Genomic DNA, 24388 nt, shown 5'->3' on the forward strand with positions numbered 1-24388 from the left:
GATACCTAATTACTTTCAAAACTTAGCTATTACAAATAATGCTGGGATGCTGCATATATCTTTTCAAATCAGTGTTTTTGATTTCCACAGATATATATCTAGAAGTAAAATTACTGGGCCATATAGTATTTCTATTTTTAATTTATTGAAGAAATTTCATACCGTCTTCCTTAGTGGCTGCACCAATTTACAATCCCAACAATTTATGGGGGTTCCCATTTCACCACATCTTCTCCAACACTTAATTGTTGTCATTTAAGAATAGCCATATGACAGGTGTGAGATTATATCTCATTGTGGTTTTGATTTGCATTTCCTTGATGATTAGTGATGTTGAGCATCTTTTCCAATGTGTTTGTTGGAAATTTATATGTATTCTTTGGATAAATACAATGTCATTTCCTCGGCCCATTTCTTTTTAATCCCACATGAAGATGAAACTTTATTAATGAGAGAAACAGTAAAATTTTAAACCAGGCTGCAGTTACATTTTTTGAAATACCAAAAATGGTTCTGATTTTTAAATGGTTCCATTTTTAATTCCATAACCGCTTTACAATGATTTATTACTGTTGTGCTTTAGGTCTCGGACTGATTTTGCTCTAGACATACTTGCTTGTGACATGACCAATTCTGTGTCCTTAACTTCCATGCTTGTTTCATCAACTTTCTCTCACTCTCCTCTTGTGCAGTTGGAGTCTGTGTTTTCTTGAATGTTTAGGGCAGTTTCACCTTGAACTCTGAATTTCTCAGCAGCTGCTTGCTGTGCTTGCTGAGATAAATCTTTCATCTTGGGTTTCCCAAATACTGTGTAGGTATCTGAAGCTGGGCTCCTATACTAGGCATCTGGTTTTGTCACACACACACACACACACACACACACACACACACACACACACACACACACACACACACAAGAGATACTCCTAGATTTCTGGGTAGTGACTCTAGCAACCTCTGTAACCTATCAAATACCCAGTGTGGGCATAGCTTTTCATGCCTTCTTTTCACTCCAGTTATTTTGTGGTACTGCTAGTTCTTCATTTGTTGTTCTACTTATTTATGCATTCATTGGTTGATTTTTGTATGTGCCCTGATTGGGGATAGATCCTGCAACCTTGGTATATCAGGACAATGCTCTAACCAACTGAGATAACCAGACAAGATAAAAAATAATTCTTTAATTAGACATTTTGTTTAGCATTAGAAAAGGCATTATGTCATGAAATAGGGGCACTACACAATACAGCAATTCCTAGTGGGGGCTCAAAGAGCCTCAACATGTTGAATATTATATATTTTGTATTTGAGCTAAATTACTTCTACTTTGCAACTAATCAATGGGGCACTATACTCATATGGATATTATTAGAGATAAGATAGTATTTACTTCTAATCTAGTAGAATCTAATAGAATATGTGATCACAATGATAAATGAATATAAAATAATTTATCTTGAGACACAAGTTGATATTCTCAAGATTTTGCTTTCCCAGATAGCCCACGATAATAGAATAAAATGCTTTTATAGTTTTCTACTTTAAATGTAATAGTGCATATTTTTAAAGATCTAAAGTACAAACATGATAGGAAGCAGGTCTGCTATTATCATTTTTCATTTACTTAAGTATAATTGGCATGCAATATTTTATTAGTTTCAGGTGTATAATATAGTGAATCAACATTTATATATCTTATGATATGATCATCACACTATATCATAATTGTCCATGACCATGTAAAGTTATTACAATATTATTGACTATATTTTTATCTTTTTCACCCATTTCCCCACAACCCTCCCCTCTTGTCCATTTGGAATCTGTTTCTATAACTCTATTTATTGTTATTGTAGCTATTGTTTGTGTTTTTTTTTTATTTTTTTATAATTCTTTTATTTAAAATTTTTATATTTATTATATTGCCATAGTCTCCAATGTCCCACTCAATATAACATCCTCTACATGCTGCATCATGCCTCACAACCCCATGCAAAGTCTCTTTCTGCCCCCTTTGCTCCCCTCCCCCTACCTCCCCCCTTTTCCCTCTTGCCCTTGCTACCCTGTTGTCTGTATCTACATGTTATGTGTATAGAATATGGCTAACCTCTTTACCTTATTGGCTCACATCTCCTCTTTCCCCTTCCCCCTGATAGCTGTCCATCTATTCCCTGTGAACCAGCCTCTGTTTCTATTTTGTCTTCAGTTTACTGTGTTTATTAGATTCCACATGTAAGTGAGATCATATGGTATTTATCTTTCTCTCCCTGGCTTATTTCACTTAGCATAATAATCTCCAGGTCCATCCATGCCGTCAAAAAAGATAAAATTTCCTTCTCTTTCATGGCTGCATAGTATTCCACTGTGTAAAAGTACCATAGCTTTTTTGCTCCATTCATCCACTGATGGACACTTGGGCTGTTTCCAGATCCTGTCTATTATAAACATAGCTACAATAAACATGAGGCTGAATCTCGTCTTTTGAATTAGTGTTTTGGGATTCTTAGAATATGTTTCTAGAAGTCAGATAGCTGGATCATAAGGCAGTTCCACTTTAAATTTTTTTAAGAAAATGCCATACTGTTTTCCACAGTGGCTGCACGAGTCTGCATTCCTACTAGCAGTGAAGGAGGGTTCCCTTTTCTCCACACCCTCGTCAATACTTGTTTGTTGATTTGTTAATGGAAGTTATTCTGGCAGTTGTGAGATACCTCATTGTGGTTATAATTTGCATTTAATTTGATTATTGACACTGAGCATTTTTTCATCTGTATGTCCTCTTTAAAGAAGTTTCTGTTCAAGTCTTTTGCCCATTTTTTAATTGGACTGTTTACATTCCTTATGTTGAGTTTGAGACGTATTAGTGAATACTTATATGTTCTCCCATTGAGTGGGTTGTCTTCTTATTTTGTTAATTGTGTCTTTTGCTGTTAAAAAGTTTTTTGATATAGTCCCATTTTTTACTTTGTACTTTATTTCACTTGTCTGAGGAGATATGTTGTCAAAAATACTGCTTTGAGGCCCTGGCCGGTTGGCTCAGTGGTAGAGCGTCGGCCTGGCGTGCAGAAGTCCCGGGTTCAATTCCCAGCCAGGGCACACAGGAGAAGCGCCCATCTGCTTCTCCACCCCTCTGCCTCTCCTTCCTCTCTGTCTCTCTCTTCCCCTCCCGCAGCGAGGTTCCATTGGAGCAGAGATGGCCCCTGGGTGCTGGGGATGGCTCCTTGGCCTCTGCCCCAGGCGCTGGAGTGGCTCTGGTCACAACAGAGCGAGGCCCAGGAGGGGCAGAGCATCACCCCCTGGTGGGCAGAGCGTCGTCCTTGGTGGGCGTCCCGGGTGGATCCCGGTCGGGCTCATGCGGGAGTCTGTCTGACTGTCTCTCCCCGTTTCCAGCTTCGGAAAAATACAAAAAAAAAAAAAAAAAAAATACTGCTTTGAGAGACATCCGAGAGTCTATTGCCTAGAGTTTTCTTCTAGAATTTATATGGTTCTGCAACTTACATTTAAGTCTTTTATCTATTTTTTATCTTATTTTTGTGAATATTGTAAGTTGGTGGTCTAGTTTTATTGTCCAGTTGTTCCAACACCATTTATTAAAGAGACTGTCTTTACTCCATTGTATACTCCTGCCTCCTTTGTCAAATATTAATTGACCATAAAGGTGTGTGATTATTTCTGGCTTTTCTGTTCTGTTCCATTGATCTTAATGTCTGTTTTTATGCTAGTACCAGGTTGTTTTTATTACAATGGCCTTAGTAGTGTAGCGTGATATCAATAAGTGTGTTGTCTCCCACTTTGTTCTTCATCTTCAAGGTTGCTGAGGATATTTAGGTTCTTTTTTGGTTCCATATAAATTTTCAGAATATTTGTTCTAGATTTCATTGGTATTCAATAGGAATTGCATGGAATGTGTAGGTTGCTTTGAGCATATGGACATTTTAATTCTTCCTATCCGTGAACATGGTATATGCTTTCAATTCTTTGTATCTTCTTTGATTTCTTTTTTCAATGTTTTATAATTTTCCAATTTTAAGTCTTTTACCTACTTGATTAAACTTATTACTAGGTATGCTATCTTGTTGTAATTGTGAATTAAATTGCTTCCTTAATTTCTCTTTTCAATAGTTCAGTATTGGTGTATAAAAATGCCACTGATTTCTGAATATTAATTTTGTATCCTGCCAAATTTATTTATCAGGTCTAGTAGGTTTTTGGTGGAGACTTTAGGGTTTTCTATGTACAGTATCACATCATCAGTAAATGATTACAGTTTTACTTCTCCTTTTCTGATTTGGATGTATTTTATTTCTTCTTGTTGTTGATTGCTGTGGCTAGAACTTCCAGTAATATATTGAATAAGGGTGGTAAAAGGGGGCACCTCTTTCTTGTTCCTGATCTTAGGTGCATTGCTTTGAATTTTTTGGAGTAGCTTGAAAAGGATAAGTGTTAGTTCTTTGAACATTTGGTAAAATTCACCTATGTAGCCATCCAGTCCAGGACTTTTGTTTGTTGGAAATTTTCTAATAACTGTAACAATTTCATTTGTTGTAATCAGTCTGCTCAGGTTATCTGATTCTTTTATATTTAGTTTTGGACAATTGTAGGTTTCTAACAATTTATCCATTTCACCCAGGTTGTCCAATTTCTTGGCATATGGTTCCATATAGTATTTTTTTAAATCCTTTGTATATCTATGATGTCAGTTGTTACTTCTCCTCTTTCATTTCTAATTTTATTTGGATTCTCTCTTTTTCTCTTGAAACTATTTAAATGGTTTGCCAATTTTGCTTATCTTTTCAAAGAACAAGCTCTTGGTTTCACTGGTCTCTATTTTTTTTTCTTAGCCTCATATTTATTGTTATTTTTAATGTCATTTATTTCTGTTCTGATCTTTATTATTCTTCTCTTACTACTTTCTGTTGGCTTTGTTTTTCATTCTTTTTCTAGTTATTTTAGGCGCAGGTTATATTGTTTATTTGAAATATTTCTTGCTTTTTAAGGCATGCCTGTAATGCTATGAACTTTCCTCTCAGGACTGCTTTCTCTATCTTCAATAGATTTGGGGTTGTTTTATCTTCATTTTCCTTTGATTCAAGAAAATTATTGATTTATTTTTTGATCTCATTGTTAACCCATTCATTATTTAATAAAATGCTATTTAGCCTCTGACTGTTTGAATGTTTTTCAGTTTTCTCTGGTAGTTGATTTCTATTTCATACCGTTATACTTGATATGATTTTAATCATCTTAAGTTTATTGAGAATTGTTTTGTCTCCTAACATGTGGTTTATCCTATGGAATGTACCATAAGCACTTGAAAAGAATGTATATTCTGCTGCTTTGGGTTGAAATAGTCTGAAGATAATTAAATATAGTTGATCTACTAAGTCATTTAAGGTTGATTTGTTTGTTGATTTTTGGTCTGAAGGATATATCCATTAATGTGAATGGGGTGTTAAAATCCCCTATTATTATTGTATTGCTGTTGATCTCTCACCTTATGTCCATCAAAATTTGCTTTAAATATTTAAGTGTTCTTATATTGGGTGCATAAATACTTACAATGGTTTTATTCTCTGGTTGGATCGCTCCCTTTAGTATTATGTAGTGACCTTCTTTGTCCCTTACTATAGTGTTTGTTTTAAAGTCTATTTTCTCAGATATGACTATTGCTAAGTCAGCTTTCTTTTTGTTTCCATTTGCATGGATTATTTTCTCTACCTCTTCACTTTCAATCCATGTGTATCTTTTGTTCTGATGTGGGTCTCTTGCAAACAGCATATATATGAGTCTTGTTTTTTTATCCATGTAGCTACCCTATGTCTTTTGATTGAAGCATTTAATCCATTTACATTTAAGGTTATTATTGATATATACTTAATTATTGCCATTTTATTCTTTAATCCAATAATACTCTTTCTCTTGATTTCTTTCTCTCTCTCTTTTCATTTCTCTTCTTATAGCTGGCCCTTTAACATTGCTTGCAGTACTGATTTGGTAATAATAAACTCCTTGAGTCTTTTTTTTTTTTTTTTGTATGGGAAGCTTTTTATTTCTTCTTCAATTTTAAATAATAGCTTTTCTGGATAGAGTAGTCTTGGTTGCAGTTTCTTGTTTTGCATCATTTTGAATACTTCTTGCCAATCTCTTCTGGCCTGAAGTGTTTCTGCTGAGAAGACAGATATCAGCCTTATGGAGGCTCCTTTGTAGGTAATTAACTGCTTTTCTCTTGCAGCTTTTAGTACCTTTCTTTGTCTCTTATCTTTGGCATTTTAATTATGATGAGTCTTTGTGTCAGCTTCTTTGGGTTCATCTTTAATGGGACTCTCTGTGCTTCTTGAACTTGTGTGCCTTTTTCCTTCATCAGTTTTGGGAGTATTTTAGCTATGATTTCTTCAAAATATTCTCTATCCCTTGTTCATTGCCTTCTCCTTCAGAAAGCCCTACAGTACAGTTGTTGTTTCTTTTAATGTTATCACAGAGCTCCCTTAGAATTTCCTCAGTCTTTTGATCCTCTTTTTGCTGCTCAGCTTTTTTGCTTATATTTATCTTGTTTTCTAAATTGCTGATGTGATCCTCTATTTCATCCAACCTGTTGTTGATTCCTTCCAGGGTAGTCTTCAATTCAGTATTGTATTTGCACTTTCTGATAGGTTATTTTTTATGATTTCAATGTCCTTTTTAATGCTTACTATCTCTTTGTTTATGTTCTCATTCTGATCATCCATTCTAACTCTAAGATCCTTGAACATCCTAATAACCATTATTTTAACTATGTGTCTGGCAGTTTGGTTACTTCCATTTCATTTCATTTTTTTTTCTGAAGATTTCTTTTGTTGAATCATTAGGGTCATGTTTCTTTGTCTTCCCATTTTGTCTATGTATTAAGTAGCTCTGCTCTGACTCACAAATTTGTTGTGACGTTTTTATGAGGATGGTGGTCTCAGTGGTACTAACCTCCAAGGCACCTGAGCTCCATGGTCTAGAAATGCTTATTAAGTCTTATATTTACTCTCCTATTATATATAAGTCTTGAATGCTGTTGTCTCTTTCATGAGTGGAATTATGTCTTCAGGCTGGCTGACTCTAAAGGTCAACCTTGATCACATGTATTAGATGCTATGCAGTGTCTACCCTATGAAGCATAGTTATTCTCAGCAGGGTCTAGTGCCTTCTGGATTCCTCTTTTGGGCAAGCCATTTGCATGGTCAGTAGGGTCTAGCAATGGGTCTGCCAGCCATTACTAGTTGTGTTGTTTCTGGGTTCTCTTATGTGAGGTTGGATTACTGGTTGATGTCAGATGATGTTTATAACCCACCATGGGCTACTTGTCTGAAGCTACCTACTGCTCTGTTTCCTGTTTATTTCTGCATTTTTTTGTGCCTGGGTGTGTGTGAGAGGGTTTAACCTGTGTAAAAGGATCAGCTTCCTCCTGCTTAGAGCTCATAACAGCTCCAAGTTTCTTAAGATTTGCCTCCACTTTTTAGCTATTCTATTCCCTCTTGCAGCTGCCTGGTCTTCCCACAGGATCTTCTGTAGAAAGACTATAGTGTCGGCTCAGACTGGCCTCACCCCACCAACCCCTCATAGGTTGCAAGCTTGGTGGGTTAGGGCAGCTGATGTTGTGAATACAAAATTAGTGGGACCCCCTATTTTGGGGATCTCTTGGTCAGGAGATTAGTATGGGGAAAATGGTCCCCACTCCAGAGCCTAACACCTCAGCCACTGCAGGATGCTCCAATTCTATTTCTCCCCAGCAAGGTAAGCAGCAGGTTCAGACTGGGTGTGGCTGATAGTCCCCTCTGTAGAAGTTATTTCAGCTGGGGGGCACCTGGTCTCAGAGAGGAAGATTGAGAGTGTCTTTCACTGGGGCTAATTGTGACCCCCCTAGAGAATGTGGCTAAGCCCCTTGACTGGTCTCCACAATAGGCTTCAAGGAACTTGTATATTGAATATGTGTGCTCAATGCCTCTCTCCCTTCCCATTGTGGATCTTAGTCTAGCATGGCAGGATATCAGGGACTTGGGACGGCTGACTGTAAAGCTCAACTTGATTCAATGAATACAAACTTCTGTGCAGGTGTTGAGCACAGAAAGCAGAATTTGTTTCAGCTGAATTTGGTGCCTAACAAATTCTCTCTTTGGATATGCTCCTAGAAGTTCTACATAGTCCTGCATAGTTGTTTTCTGTAGCTGGCCACTGTATGTATTGGTTCTGAGTCTCTTATGAGGGAACCCAGTGCAGACCAGTGTAAGACACTATGTGTGATTGTCCCTCAGCAACCATTTTGTAGCTATAAGCAATCCAGAGTTTGTGGCTGCCTCTGCTGGGCTTAGGTGCATATGGGAGAACCAAGCTGCACACCTAGCCTGGCTTTTACCAGCACCAGGTCTCAGGGTAAGTGAGCAAAAGCCCAAGGTTTCCTGAGAGCTGCCTCAGCCACTGAAAATACCTCTGGTAGAGTCTAAAGCCTGAGCAATTCAGAGGTTAGGAAAGGTGGTGGGTGTGGCTCCTGTCTCATGGCCCCAGATGTCACTGTCCTTTTTTCACAGAGCTCAGTAGGGTGTGGTCTCTGAAACTCAGAGACTTGGTCTATCCACAGTCCCTACAGTTTCTATTAAATTTCCCATGGGACAGAAGCACTTCACAGTCATATTCTCAGGGAAGTGATGGGGAGAGCTCCAGCCCCAATGACAGACAGCTGTGTCATTGATGTGCTTCCTGCTTCCTGGCTGACTTTTCAGAATGGCCCAGTCTCCATAGGCTGGAGCAGGAGAGATTTCTGCGGATGGGGCAGTTGCTTCTCCCTAGGCTGATGCCACTCAGAGGGGACTGCTCCACCCAAGAAAGATGATGACTACAGCATTAGAGAATGACTCAGCACAGGGGTTCCAGTGGCTGTCCCCCATGGTGTCTCTCCCTTGGCCTCCAACTTTTCACTCTCCTCATGCAACTCCAGTCCTCTCAGCTCCCCCTCTACCAGAGCCCCGGGGAAGTGGCTATGAACAAGATTTTCTGCATGGGCCATTTAAGACGGAGCCTGTGTCTCCAAGCACTCCAGTCTCTTTCTCAGATAGAAACCTCAGCTATTTTCACCTCCAAATGCTGTGCGGGTGTCTCTTCTAGAATCGGGGGCTCTAGGCTGGGGTTCAGGCCTAGGGCTGAGGACTCACAACTCTCAGGGCAAACCTCCCCACAATGAGAGTCCCTTTGAACTATCAGTTGCCCCTTGCTCCTGGGAGCGGGGCAGCCCTTTTTGCATCTCCGCCCTTCCTACCAGTCTCAGTGTGGCTTCTGCCTACCATTCTCTGTGTGGCTTCTGTGATCCCTGATTATAGACTCCACTTCCTTTAGTCCAAAGTTGTTGTTGTTGTTTTGTGACAGAAATAGAGACAGAGAGAGGGACAGATAGGGACAGACAGACAGGAAGGGAGAGAGATGGGAAACATCAATTCTTTGTTATGGCACCTTAGTTTCCTATTGATTGATTTTTCATATGTGCCACAGCAGACCAAGTGATCCCTTGCTCAAGCCAATGACCCTGGGCTCAAGCTGGTGAGCCTTGCTCAAACCAGATGAGCCTGCTTTCAAATGGGCGACCTCAGGGTTTTGAACCTGGGTCCTCCATATCCCAGTCCGATGCTCTATCCACTGTGCCACTGCCTGGTCAGGCTTTTTTTTTTTTTTTTTTCAGGATGATTTTTCTTAAATGTAGTTGTAACTCCAGCGTGGTCCTGGGAGGTGGCAATTGGAATGTCTACCCACACTGTTGCCATCTCGGAATTGAAGGCCAGTGGCCTCGCAGAGCAACATCTCCTTCACCCAGCATCAGGCTGTGGGATGGAGAGGTGACAAAGACGTTCACACAGTGGTGACCGTGGACATCAGGTTCTTACACACTGATCCACCAGGGCCTATTGCTCGTGGTTTTTTTGTTTTTTGTTTTTTTAGATTCCACATATAAGTGAAGCCATATGCTATTTTTCTCTGTCTGACTTATTTCTCTTAGCATAATGCCCACTTCGGCCCATTCATGTTGTTGCATGTCAACTATTTTTATGCAGTACTCATTAAACCAGAGTTCATTCCTACGGCTCTGTTACAGTAGTCCCAGAAACCCATAACCCTATCCCTTGCTCTGTCACTTTTCCCTCTCACATTGGACCACAAATTCTTTCTGCTTCGCTCTTTATGTCTCTGGACCATGTTCTTTTGAGTATTTCAGTTTTGTGTTGCTATAGAGTCTTCTTCTTATATTTCAGATATTCACATATATTTTTGCAATACAGTTATCAGAAAATATTCACTGGGAAATTTTAGAAGTGCTTACTCCCACTCCCTGTGAAGCTATATGCTGCAGGCCAAACATAATTAAAATTATTGCAGTCCTTTGAATACTAGACTCTTTTCTAACAAATTAGCATTGAAATGCCTGAAAATACATGAGCCAAGCTGACACTGCTAGATAATAAACATTGGTAAGCTTTCTTTATTTTTGCCTTAGCAAGATCCTTTCAATTCTGAACTTCCAAAGGTTCATCAAGGTCTGTACAAAAATGTTGATAAACTAGATTAAACTACAAAATGTAGATTTGGGGGGAGGTTAAAGCTAATTTATTCAATTTTACAAGAAGCTTAATTTTTTCTGTCTTGATCTTGACATAGATAATTACTTATTTTTTATTTTCACAATCTTTTTAATTTTATAGATTATTTCCTCTCATGGCATTTTTTTTTTAGGATAGTACCTTGGCTCATTTACTTAATTTAATTTGGCTCAGTATATTTTTAAGTTCAGACGATATGTCAGATGTAGTATGAAATGTTAAGAATATAAAAGAGACAGAAAACAAATTTTATTGGCAAACAGATCACAGCCAAATGTAGTGGACATAGAAATAAGTAATTAGAAAACTATATGACACTCAAATAATTAATTACAAAAAAGCAATATTGTAGTTTTTCTTTTCATCTTTCTCCTGTCTACTGACTCATATATTTTTGACTTCTTGAAACATTTGCTCTACCTAAGATTACAAACATTATCTGGCTCAAAGTTAAAAACAGTAGTACTAATCAGTTCAGGCAGATCAAAAGTGATTTTTATGAAATGATAAACTAGTTCCAAGTGAGAATTTCATCAATCTTAATTTCAAAAATAAGAGCTGCCAGGATTAGTTATTTATATCTTTGTTAGTGCTTTATAAACAGCCCTTTCGAATGTCCTCAAGTATATTTTAGACCTGCTCATTCACCACTAGGCCCCATTCTAACTACATTTCCTCTTTGACTTGTAATCATACCAACTGTAATAGGTTTCATTGAAGAATACATAACTTATAGAGTTAGACGAACCTCAGTTTTTATTCTAGTTTCATCATTTAGTTCAGTAAGACCTTGGTTGAAAAAAGAAAGTAAAACTCCTTGAGAGTTCATGTGGTCTCTTAGCTCAGAGCTGTGTTTCTCAAACAGGGGCCATTTAGCATTCTAAAAATATTTGATAATATCTAGAGAAATTTTTTATTTTGATTTTCACAACTGAGAAGCAGATGTATGATAATATCAATTAATAACATAAGTAATATTTAATGTTTAAAATAACTGTTAGATGGACATCTCAAATTTGTTTTTCCTTCCCAATTACAGTAAGCAAAACCTATAAAATATTCTATGTTGTTAAATCTAAGATTAATTCCCAATTATCATCCTATTTGATCCATGGACTGCATTAATATATCTTTGACTTGACATACTTTCTCCCTTTTGTTTCCTACAAACCAGCCCCTCCTGGTTTTCTTTCTACTTTGTTGGTTGCTCTTTTAATCATTATTATTTTTCTATTTCAAAACTGTTAATTTTAGAGAACTTGCTTTCTCCCTACTCTCTCAAAATTACTTCTTTGGGGATCTCATCCAGTATTATAAATTTACTACTAACTATGGGTCCATGAATAATTTTTAAAAATGTATATTTGTCATTAGACCACTCTTCTGCATCCCAAGCTCATATAGTACTTTAATGTATACAAACTTTATTCCTGATGTTTTCACCCAAAATATGCTCTACAATTAACACTCAGTTACTAACTCAGTAAGCTGTGACTCCATTTTGACTATTCAAGGTAAAGGCTTTGGGGTATTCTGTTCACTTGTGCCTATATATATATTTTTGTTAAGTTTTGAAAGTATATCCAGAGGGTTTTTACTACCACCATCACTATCCTCAACTAAGCCACCATATCAGTTAGCTATTGTTAGTAAACCAGCAACACAAAACTTCAGTAGTATATGCAATATACATTTGTTCTTATGGATATACAGTACTGGTTTGTTGGTGTGATTCTGCTCTGAGCTGCGTTGACTGGGCGTTGGTGATTACAAAGGCCCAGCTCTGTGATTCTGCATCAGGTACCCAGGTTTTCCTCCTGAGACTTGTGCACTAATTGTGGCATATTTGTTTAATGAAAATTGCAGAAGCCTAAGTATACAAAGGGCAATATATAAGATTCCTTAAGGATTGAGATGAGAATGGCTAAGCTCCACTTTGAGATGATATAATATACTCATTCCACTCTTGATGACGTTGCAGCATGAATTTTAATGTAGGAGGAAAGCAGTATTTTGGCTAAATATTCCTTCTGTCATAGCATTGAAAGGACTGTCATGCCCCTGATATCACTAACCAAACCGTCTAGAGGAGAATATTTACTGGCCAGTTTTGGGTAATAATTAACTCTCAAAAAAGCAATATCATAAACAGGATGGAGTAAATCTGTTTGGTCAGCTGTTGGCCATGGACTGAACCCAGTGGATAAGAAAGGGCAAGGTCAACAAACCCCCTGGAAATAAAATATGTTATATCAAGGAAGGATATAACTGGAAAGACACTTGATTCTCTTAGTAACCTTTTTCTCTGAATATACAAATGCAATGAGGTAAGCTAATTCAAGTTCAAAAATACACTTATGGACATGTAAACAGTTTACTTTGTCGTGTTTTCCTAATATATCTGTAAAAGAATAAAGCTTATAAATATTATATATAAGTGTGCATTTTTACTAAGTAATTTCAATCATATACATATGTAATATTTCTCTAATCTTTATTTAACTTATTTTCTAGAAAAGAATGTTATTAGCTACAAATGAAAGATTTTGGTTTTCCATGGTTTTAAAATAATATTTTTTGTTATCTTCTGCACTACTAAAAAATTTAATGTGTAGTATATTGATCTTTAAATTCTTGATACTTACTTTAGGTGCTTATTTGAAACCTCAAGTTTAAAATCCTACTTTGTTCTACTCTAAATTAAAGAAAGAGACAAACACACACACACACACACACACATGCAATGCTAGGTAGAAAAGGATTCTTATTTTATGCCTGCTGAATTTTTACAGAAACAGTTGACATGTATAAGTATTACAAATACACTCCGTTTCATACCTTCACTTTTAATTCCATGACTCATATAATATTTATTTAGCACCAATTCAGTGTCAGGTACATTAATCTGGTAGCGTACCTATAACTCTAAAAGTCTGTTCATTTTAGATCCTTGTCAGAGAAGCAGTAGATGATGCTGACATTTCAAGTTCCTGTCTCCTGCTATTACAGTGCACAGACAGCACTGACTGGAAAATGGAAGGAGACAGTGTTATTGCCTTGGAGGGATGAACAGTCCAGTGGGAAACTTGGTGCATCAGAATAGACTCTGCAAACTTTCTTTTCTGCAGTCATGATTTGAATATTAAAATATTGGCTTTTATATATGCTTTCTGGATTTATATCTGTTTTCTAGAATGTAAAACAGCCAAAGGTTCAGTTGTCTATGAAAGCCTGTCAAGGGAAGCTTCTTGACAAATGAGTCATGGTTGGAGTGATCTGATGAGAGGACAGCAGAAGAGGAAAGAAATGGAAGAACCATTTGTGTCAGTCACTCTGTTTGTTTTCTTTAGACGAACCCTATTGTCTAATACACTGTTCAAAAAAATAAGGGATATTTCAAAATCAATATGAAGCAATTAAAAAAAAGAAGCACTTTATTTTTTAAAAATTTAACAAGAACATTAGCAAAGCAAATGGCAAGTCAAAGAAAGTTCAATTATGCAAATGAGATGTAAAACCAAATTTTATTTCATTGGTGAAAATGAACTATATAAAAGGCTGAAAGTACTGAAGTATCTGCACGTTCCCTAATCCCCTAATTTTTGTGAGTAGTATAATTATCTCAAATCTGTGACAAAAATTTGGAGCCTATTTCATAGATAAGTCAACTGAGATGGATCAATTAACTTATTCTAAGCCACATATCTGTTATAAGTTAAATCTAAGTCAAATAAATTTGATCATAATCTGAAAGCAAAACTCTAAGAAAAAGTACAAATTTTGGATACATGAGATTATGGGAAACTTCCATAGAGAGCTCCCTGAAGTTCCTTAGACAGCTCAGCACCTATATAACTAATAAAAGTCAGGTGTGGACTGAGAACTAAAAATTAGTTTTGAGGTAGATTAATAGCTTGAACATATTATAAGTATTAAAAGTTTTCAATTAATTTGATTAAATTGATTAGCAAGTAAATTGTGTGATGTAGTAAGGACATGACTTGGTGCTAGGAAAGTAATAAAACAGTCCCATTCCCGAGGTAGCTAATATTCTAGTATGGGTTAATTAGAGTAAATGATATAAAACACTACATTTTTAACAATAGAGAGAGACCAGATATCAAATCATGTAATATCTGTATTTGTTTTCTACCACTGCTATAAAAATTACTATAAATTTAGTGGCTTAAAAATCGCACGCATTTACTATATTATTGCTCGGAAGGCTAGCCATCCAAAGCCATACTTTGGTGTTCAAAGTATTGGTAGGGGTTGTTTCTCACAGAGGCTCCAGGGGAAAATGTTATTCTTTGTATTCTAGTTCTTAGAAGATGCCTGCATTCCCTGGCTCAAGGCCTCTTCCTCAGTTTTCAAAGGGCATCACTTTATCCCCAGCTTCATCTGTACATCTCCACTGTCTCTAACTCAGCCCTTCTACCCCCGTCACACTCTCATCTTCCAAGCCCTTCTTGCCTCTGCCCTATACAGACTTTTATAACAGTGTATCTCTATGGATGATCCAGAAAAATCTCCCCACCTCAAGACTGTTAGTGTTATGTCTACAAAGCCCCATTTGTCATGTAAAGTCCCACTGTATATGTTCTGGATATTAGGACAAGGATATTTTGGGAACCTATTGTTTCATCTTTAAAGGCTATATAAACTAGTAGAGGGAAATCAGAAAATTCAAAGCATTGTCACTACTATAACTTCACATGTTCCTAAATTTTTCAATTTACAATGTCTTGTCTCTGTATCCATAAGCTGTTATAAATGAACTCTCTCTAATTTTCTGCATTTTAGCTAAGTTTGTCTCAGTTTTTCAAATAGAGTGTACACTTGTCACTGGCCCCTGCTGGTCAGAGACACCTAACTGTGACATGAAACAAGCACAGGATTCTGTGTTCTGTGAAATCGAAACAAAACTCAACACTTCTTGCCTTACCAGGTGGTGATGCAGTGGATAAAGCATTGACCTGGGATGCTGAGGACTCACGTTCGAAACCCTGAGGTCGCCAACTTGAGCAGAGCATGAGCTCACCGGCTTGAATGTGGGATGATGAATACGACCCCACAACTGCTAGCTTGAGCCCAAGGTCACTGGCTTAAGCAAGGGGTCATTAGCTCAGCTGGAGCCCTCCGGTCAAGGCACAGAGGAGAAAGCATTCAATGAACTACTAAGGTAATACAAGGAAGAATTGATGCTTCTCATCTCTTTTATCCTGTCTATCTTTCCTCTCTATCTCTCTTCCAAAAAAAAAAAAAATCAATCTTCTTAAAAGTACAGAGAACTTAGATATTCCCATTTCCAGCACACAGACACACTCCTGTCTACCAAGTTGTCTCTTTTGGTTTATCCTATTAACCTACTGTCTCCTCAAGTCTAACTTAACCAGATGAAACAAGGCTTCTCAATGACATGGCCCCAACTACAACTTAATAAAAAAGTAAGTGAAAAATGAAAGTGTGGAATTCCTCACAGGGACATCCTTGACAGGAAACACAACAGAATTATGATGTAAAAAAAAAAGACATTTTAAAAGTCCGTTAAATAATTGTACATTTTAATGAATTATTGTTATTAGATGCATACTCATGTAGCCACTATTGGGGTCAACATATATAACATGCTAGCATCTGAGAAAGACCTCTGGTGCCTCTCTCATGCCCATTAAACGCGGTAGGGATTTTGATTTTTATGACTTACTTTTGAATCATTTGTCATACATGTATAAACAAAAATAATGGCTTTAATAAAAAGCAGACTAATTTCACAATGTGGAAGCACCTCAGTGCTTTTCACTGGCACAGAGATGAGCATAGGTACATAGGTATGTCTTAATGTGGGTCACAAAAAAACCCTGGCAAACCCAGTGCATCACCGTTTAGATACTGTTAGTTGATAAAAGCAGACCCTGCTATTAATTCTGCATCTAATCATCTACCTAAACTAATCAACAGCAAATCTCAGCAAAAGCTAACCATGATCATTCATTAACCCAGTCAACCACTAATCTAATCAACTACTGAGCTAATTGGCCACTAATCTATTCAAGCACCAAATCTAAATCAACCACTTGCCTGATTCTCCTCCCAATCTAATCGGCCACTGGTCTAATTGACCATTAATCTAATCAAAGCTGCTAATCAAGTGAGGCTCTGATCTAACCAGCCGCTAATGTAAGAATTGCAAATATAATCTGGCATTAAACTAATCAGCTGGCAACCAGACCCACCACTAATTTCATCAACTGCAGATCCAATGGAGCCTAATCTAGTTATTTGCTGAAATAATCAGTCTCCCAAATTTAATCAGTCCTCTGGTCTAGTTGTCTGATGATATAATCACCTGCCAAAACTAATCATACATCTATACTAATCTGCTGCTGAATTTATCAGTCATGTAATCTAATCATTTGACTAATTTAACCTGCCTAATTGAATTTACCTAATCTAATCCATCTAATTCATCTAATCTTTTCTATCATCTATTATCTATCTATCTATCTATCTATCTATCTATCTATCTATTATCTATCATCTATCAATCTATCTATCATCTAATCTTTCTAGACTAGCTCTATCTATCTATCTAATCTTTCTAGACTAGCTATGCTAGTGTTTTAGGTAATCAGGCACAGAAGGCTGTGGCCTAGATTAGGATAGAAGCAGTGTGATTGGAGAAAGGGGGAGAAGCTTAAGGGAAATTCCTAAACTAGCTTTCAGAACACTGGAGGGGAGAGAGGATGAAGAAGCTATCAAGGATGACTGAGGTTTCTGGCTTAAGATGAAGAAGGTTGGGACAATAAGGGAGAGAGGCTAGAGGTCAGCTTTGGAGCAGTTGAATTTGTGAAGGCTATGGCACACCTAAAAGGAAGTGTCAGCAGACAGATGCAGCCACAGAGTGGAAAACACTCCAGCACTCAATCTTGATGTCCTAGAAAGTCACTGAAAGCCTTCTGAATAAACAGTGAAATTATGTGATTTGTATTTTTTTATAAATAAATTTTTATTTTAATGAGATGACACCAATAAATCAGGGTACATATATTCAAAGAAAACATGTCCAGGTTATCTTGTCATTCAATTCTGTTGCATACCCATCACCCAAAGTCAGATTGTCCTCTGTCACCTTCTATCTAGTTTTCTTTGTGCCCTTCCCCCACCCCTTCCCCTTTCCCTCCTTCCCTCCCTCTGCCCCCCGTAACCACCACACTCTTGTCCATGTCTCTTAGTCTCGTTTTTATGTCCCACCAATGTATGGAATACTGCAATTCTTGTTGGGTTTTTTTTCTGATTTACTTATTTCACTCCGTATAATGTTATCAAGATCCCAGCATTTTGTTGTAAGTGATCCGATGTCATCATTTCTTATGGCTGAATAGTATACCATGGTGTATATGTGCCACATCTTCTTTTTCCAGTCTTCTATTTTTTTTTACAGTGATTAAAGCCTTTAAGCAAACTCTTGGCCAATACAGCAAGAATCCATAAAAGAGTAGTGATTTGTATTTTTAAAGGATGGCTTTGCCTGCTGTCCTGAAAATGGATTATATGAATACAAAAGCTAAACTAATGAGTCCTGTTGGGTAGTTATTGCCTCCATCTAGATGGCAGAAGATGAGGTCTAGAATTAGAGCTGTAGTAAAAGAAATGAGAAGTGGTCAGGGTTGAAATATATTTTGGAGATAGAATGGATAGGTGATTGGTTAGCTTGCTGTGGAGCCTGAAAGAACAGGGACATATGTAGTTGGTCTCTGATGTCCTTATAGTATCACTTTCCCTTAAGCCCCTGTGTCTGGAACACAGAATCACTCTGACATCTGAACAGTGGAAGAATCTAATTTTCTAACAAGATAACACTATTTCTGTTTACATGCCAAATGTTTTATTAAATTGAGATACTTGTTTGCAAAACATGTTTTGCATTTTGCATTTCTGTTCCTTTCTAAAGCACTTCACTCTGCCTAGAATGATCTTGGTATGTAGCTCTGCCTCTTGAAACTCTATCCATTCTTTAAGGAGTCAATAAAGGCTAACTTTTTTGAAAGCTTGTCTGAACTCTATCAATACCTTTCTCACTAAGATACCCAAGACTTTGACAACTCCTAAATTATTAAAGTACAATGCATTAGTTATTTAAACAATCTTCTCTTTTACTATCTACTCAAGAGCATGAGTATTGCTTTGATTTTTATACTTTATATATTTTTATAATTTATACTTTATATTTTTGTACTTTATAATTACTATTTTTATATATATAGTAGATGCTCAGAAAAAGTATGTAAAATTAACAAAAATGTCTTTAAGTAAAAATCCACAAATTAGTTCAAACTTAGTTCCACGATTTTAGCAAAAAGGAAAATCTATAATTTTATACTTTCTTAATAGTACACTGTAATCCATATCTTTATATCTATATAACTCAGCTATAACTGAGGGAGCCCTTGGAAAAATGTGGTTCTTGTCAGGGATGGGCCATATACAATTACTAAATTTTTAAATAGGAGGGCCAGGGAAAGCCACAGTGGAGTAAAAGCCTAGCCTTCTACTACCTGAATTAGAGCCAATTCTGAAAGGTCATGCTGGCTCCAAAGCTTTCTGTGGGATTGGATTTTGCAACATAACCGCTGTTCAATTTCTCTGTCTACCCCATCCTATTTTTTATGCTCACTTACAGATATTGTAAGTGTTTCCACAATAAAACTTCTGCACATGACTCTCTATCTCAGAATTGTTCTCCAGAAAGCATGACCTCTCAAATTCAAATAAGTCTAATTAAAATGAAAGAAAAAAAATATTTATCACAAAGTAAAATTATGCAGTTGCATAAACTTTATATATAAGAACATAAAAAGTACCCACTCAGACCAACTGGTTTTAGAGAAATATTTTGATCAACTTATTGTGTTCTTTTAGATTTTTAAAAATTATATCTACATACGTTATTATATTATTTATCCTGCTGAATCAGAGTATTTTAACTCATATGACATTAGGGTCAGTAGAAGGCAAGCTTATATGGATACTGATATTCTGATAAAATGTACATGAAGATTTAGTTACATTTTAAACATAGTAACAAACAAACTTGAAAAAGTGGATTTATCAAATATTACTAGTGAGCAAAATTACTAATCAAACTTTGGTTGCATTAGCATTTTTCTTTTAATTTTGTCTAATCATTTATCATCATTTTCTCTCTGTAGTGAAACAAAAACTTTCAAAAATTATAAAATTCACATGCCCTTGAACCATTTAATAAATATCTTGATTATATGCTAAAAACATGTACATGAAATGAAATGTTAAATCTACTCTAGATCCTAAATTTTTTATTAACATCCATTATCTGAGCAACTCACTTTAAAATATAGAAATAGTCTTGCCTGACTAAGATGTGGCTCAGTGGATAGAGTGTTGGCCTGGGATGCTGAGGACATGCATCATAGACATGACCCCATGGTCACTGGCTTGAGCCAAAGATCGCTGGCTTGAAGCCCAAGGTCACTAGCTTAAGCTCAGGTTGCCAGCTTGAGCAAGGGGTCAGTTGTTCAGCTGGAGCGTACCTCCTCACCATCAAGGCACATGTAAGAAAGCAATCAAGCGTGCAGAGGACCCGGGTTCGATTCCCGGCCAGGGCACACAGGAGAAGCGCCCATTTGCTTCTCCACCCCTCTGCCGCACTTTCCTCTCTGTCTCTCTCTTCCCCTCCCGCAGCCAAGGCTCCATCGGAGCAAAGATGGCCCGGGCGCTGGGGATGGCTCTGTGGCCTCTGCCCCAGGCGCTAGAGTGGCTCTGGTCGCAACATGGCGACGTCCAGGATGGGCAGAGCATCGCCCCCTGGTGGGCAGAGCGTCGCCCCTGGTGGGCGTGCCGGGTGGATCCCGGTCGGGCGCATGCGGGAGTCTGTCTGACTGTCTCTCCCTGTTTCCAGCTTCAGAAAAATGAAAGAAAAAAAAAAAAAAAGAAAGCAATCAATGAACAACTAAGGTGCTACAACGAAGAACTGATGCTTCTCATCTCTCGCCCTTCCCGTCTGTCTGTCCCTGTCTCACTTTCTCCCCCCCCCCCACACACACAAGAAATAATAATAAAATACAAAATAAATAAAATATAGAAATAGTCTCAACTTTCACCAATGTCAGAAATAAATATGTAGGTTTCTTTTTAAATCTCTTTCCTTCTATCAAAATTTTGTGTGAGCAGATTTTTATGCAACAAAGAACAAACTGAACATTGATAAAGTAGAGCCTTAAAGTCCCTGCCCATTTTTTTTCTCATGAACATGAGATTTGCCTCAATCTCACTGCTTTACTATTTATAATTTTAACTAATCTTTCCAAGTTAATGATCCTCATCTTTGCTCTCTGCATAAAATGGTCTTTACATTAGATTTAAGAAAAATTCTATTTCATTTCTAGCAAGTCTTAGATATGGAAGGATTTACAGTGGTGCCCTAAACTCTTTAGTGAATTAGTCAAACTGAAGGGAACAACAAAGTCCTCAAGAGCATGTGCAACTTTTAATACAGCTACCTCATTATTTAGAGGGACTCCTAAAACTAGAGATCATTATAGTGCCTTTATCTTATTATACATAAAGTATATTTTCATCTTTTTTATCTTATATAGAATGATTTCTAAAACTATATGCTATTGGTGAAAATAAAAAAAAGTTTAGTGTCTTTTTGGAAAGTTAACTTGGACTTAAATCCTAAAAAAAAATTTATTCTAGATGAGCACAGACTTTACCTAGGAATTTAATCAAAGGAGATATCAGACATAGAAAGAATGATTTGTAAACAAGAATTGATCCAATAACACTAAAGTAGGATTATATAAAATATGTCAATGTGATAACCTTTTAAGCTATTGTACAGGTAGAGTTTATAAGTAACATGAGATAAAGGTTCATAAAACAGTAAAGGGAAAAACCAAGATCTGAAATCATGCATACTCTTTGGCAGTATAATTGAAGGATATATGGGTGTGTGTGTGTGTGTGTGTGTGTGTGTGTGTGTGTGTGTGTATCTGGATGTGTGTTTAGATTCTCTTTTATTTCTTTGCACTGTTTCATAACATTTCTCAATGAACATGGCTTATATTTATTATGTAAAATTATGCTGTATCAAGAAAAAACAAACTTGCTGCTTTAAGAGCACATTAAAAGTTAGGAAAGGCCCTGGCTGGCTGGCTCAGCAGTAGAGCGTCAGTCCAGCATGTGGAATTCCTAGGTTCAATTCCCGGCCAAGGTACACAGGAGAAGCACCCCTCTGCTTCTCCACCCCTCCCCCTCTCCTTCCTCTCTATCTCTCTCTTCCCCTCCTGCAGCCAAGGCTTAATTGGAGTAAAGTTGGCCAGGGCACTGAGGATGGCTCCATGGCCTCTGCCTCAGGTGCTAGAATGGCTCTGGCGGCAACAGACCAAAACCCAGATGGGCAGAGCATCACCCCGTGGTGGGCATGCTGGGTGGATTCTGGTCGGGTGCATGAGGGAGTCAGTCTCTGTGCTTCCCCACTCCTCACTTTAGAAAAATACAAAAAGAAAATGTTAGAAAAAATATTTGAAAATTGGAGAGTGTATAGTATGTGAATAGAATAGAAATAGAAGAAGGAAACATTGTCCGAAACAAAAACACTAAAAGCACTGATACACACACACTGAATAACAAAGAATATTATTGTTTTTCCCTTTTTTGCGTTTTTCCCCTTAAAGCCCTCTATAAAACAAAGAGATTTAAAGTATTGTAATTTAGGCATTTTTAATTTTATATAAAAACTTAAGTTATCTAAATTATTTTCAGACTTAGAGAAGTTGTCATTTGACCAATAAAGTGTAAATAGTGATCAAATGCTTGAGAGTAATTAGTTATTATTGGTAAACAAAGTATTTTTAATGAAGGCTCATTGTGATCTCCAAGAGAGGGAGGAAAATTGTGATTGTGGGTACAAGGGAGTTGTTAGGAAGATGATGAGAATTGAGTAATCAACTTTGAGAGTTACATTCCGTGTCAAGATCAGATATGCTCAATAATATTTTTTGAGATTTTTTTTTTTTTTTTGTATTTTTCTGAAGCTGGAAACGGGGAGAGACAGACAGACTCCCGCATGCACCCGACCAGGATCCACCCGGCACGCCCACCAGGGGGCGACGCTCTGCCCACCAGGGGGCGATGCTCTGCCCCTCCGGGCGTCGCTCTGCCGCGACAAGAGCCACTCTAGCGCCTGGGGCAGAGGCCAAGGAGCCATCCCCAGCGCCCGGGCCATCTTTGCTCCAATGGAGCCTCAGCTGCGGGAGGGAAAGAGAGAGAGACAGAGAGGAAGGAGAGGGGGAGGGGTGGAGAAGCAGATGGGCGCTTCTCCTGTGTGCCCTGGCCGGGAATCGAACCTGGTACTTCTGCACGCCAGGCCTACGCTCTACCACTGAGCCAACCGGCTAGGGCTTTTTTGAGATTTTTAACAAAATATAAACAAAACCCAAAACACTGTATCAATTAAGATTCTAATATACATATGACTTGTTGCAAGGAATGGCTTAAGTGATTGTGGCGGATAGCTAGGTAAACTAGAATCTCTCAGGTTTAAATCTCTCTGGGCTGAAGCTTCAGTCCACAGGCAGAATGACTTAAGAAAACCGTGGTTCTGTTTTCAAAGCCTTTCAAATGCCTGGATCAGGCCCATCAAGATTCTGGAAGTCTTGAAGTCAATGGATTGTAGATGTTAATCACTTCAGCAAAATACTTTCATAATAACGCCCAAATTAGTATTTGATTAAATAACTGGAACTAAAATCTAGCCAAGTTGATACCTAAATCTGACCATTAAAAACATTGTGAAATGTGAAATAGTGCTCCTGAAAAGTAAGGAGAAGAATGGTGGGAAGTGTTAATATGACCTCCCTTGCTTGATGACAGTACAAAACCAAAATATTTCAGATATTCCAACTAAGGTGGAAAATTCACATTTCAACATGATTGGCTATGATTACAAACTCTTATGTCTAATAAATTGGTGAGTCTCTCTTTGTCAACCTCATATCTTCAAAATATAACTTTTTAGATAATCATGTGTAGTTTTTTTCTAGGTAGAAAAGTCGTTGTATTTCAGGAAAAAATAACAACCAAAAAAGTAGGAGTCCACTGAATAACAAAACCAACATTTTCAGTCAATGAACAACTAAAGTGCTGCGATAAAGAATTGATGATTCTCATCTCTCTGCCTTTCTGTCTCTCTGTTCTTGTCTGTCCCTCTGTCTGTTTCTCTCTCTGTCTGTCACACACACAAAAAAAAAAACCCCCACAAAAACCCAACATCTTAAGTTCTGTTACAAAGTTATAAACTTATGAATTCAACAGTTGTTAGGTGAAATAAATCTATATATTTAATTATTTCTAAATTTGAAGAAAATATATGAAAATGTTTATGTTATTCACCAATCCCAGATTCCTGAAAGACCAATTAACTTATTTATTATTCCAAATAATGAAATCCAACAGTGAAACTCTGGTGTAGTTCACAATATCATTAAATAATTGTATTCTGTTCTTAATAACTAGTAATTTGACTTAGTATTGATTAGAAGTAATAAGTTTTTTGTGGTTGTTTTTGCTTTTGATAACATAGCCTTTTTGAGCATATATACTACCTGTGCAATTACTGAAATTATGATTACTACAGTACCTTAAGAATGTAAGCAAGTCTTGAATGGTTGGTCAGTGGTAGAACATTGGCCTGGTGTATGGAAAGTTCCAGGTTCGGTTCCCAGTCAGGGAAGACAGGA

General features: G+C 37.2%; 1 pseudogene; it reads right to left on the bottom strand.

Moving 5' to 3' along the window:
- Positions 1 to 468: 468 nt before the first annotated feature.
- The window catches only part of LOC136398581 (nascent polypeptide-associated complex subunit alpha-like), a 65873-nt pseudogene continuing 41953 nt past the window's right edge, over positions 469 to 24388 (bottom strand).

Source organism: Saccopteryx leptura, chromosome 3 (genome assembly GCF_036850995.1).
Source record: "Saccopteryx leptura isolate mSacLep1 chromosome 3, mSacLep1_pri_phased_curated, whole genome shotgun sequence".
NCBI classification, from domain to species: domain Eukaryota; kingdom Metazoa; phylum Chordata; class Mammalia; order Chiroptera; family Emballonuridae; genus Saccopteryx; species Saccopteryx leptura.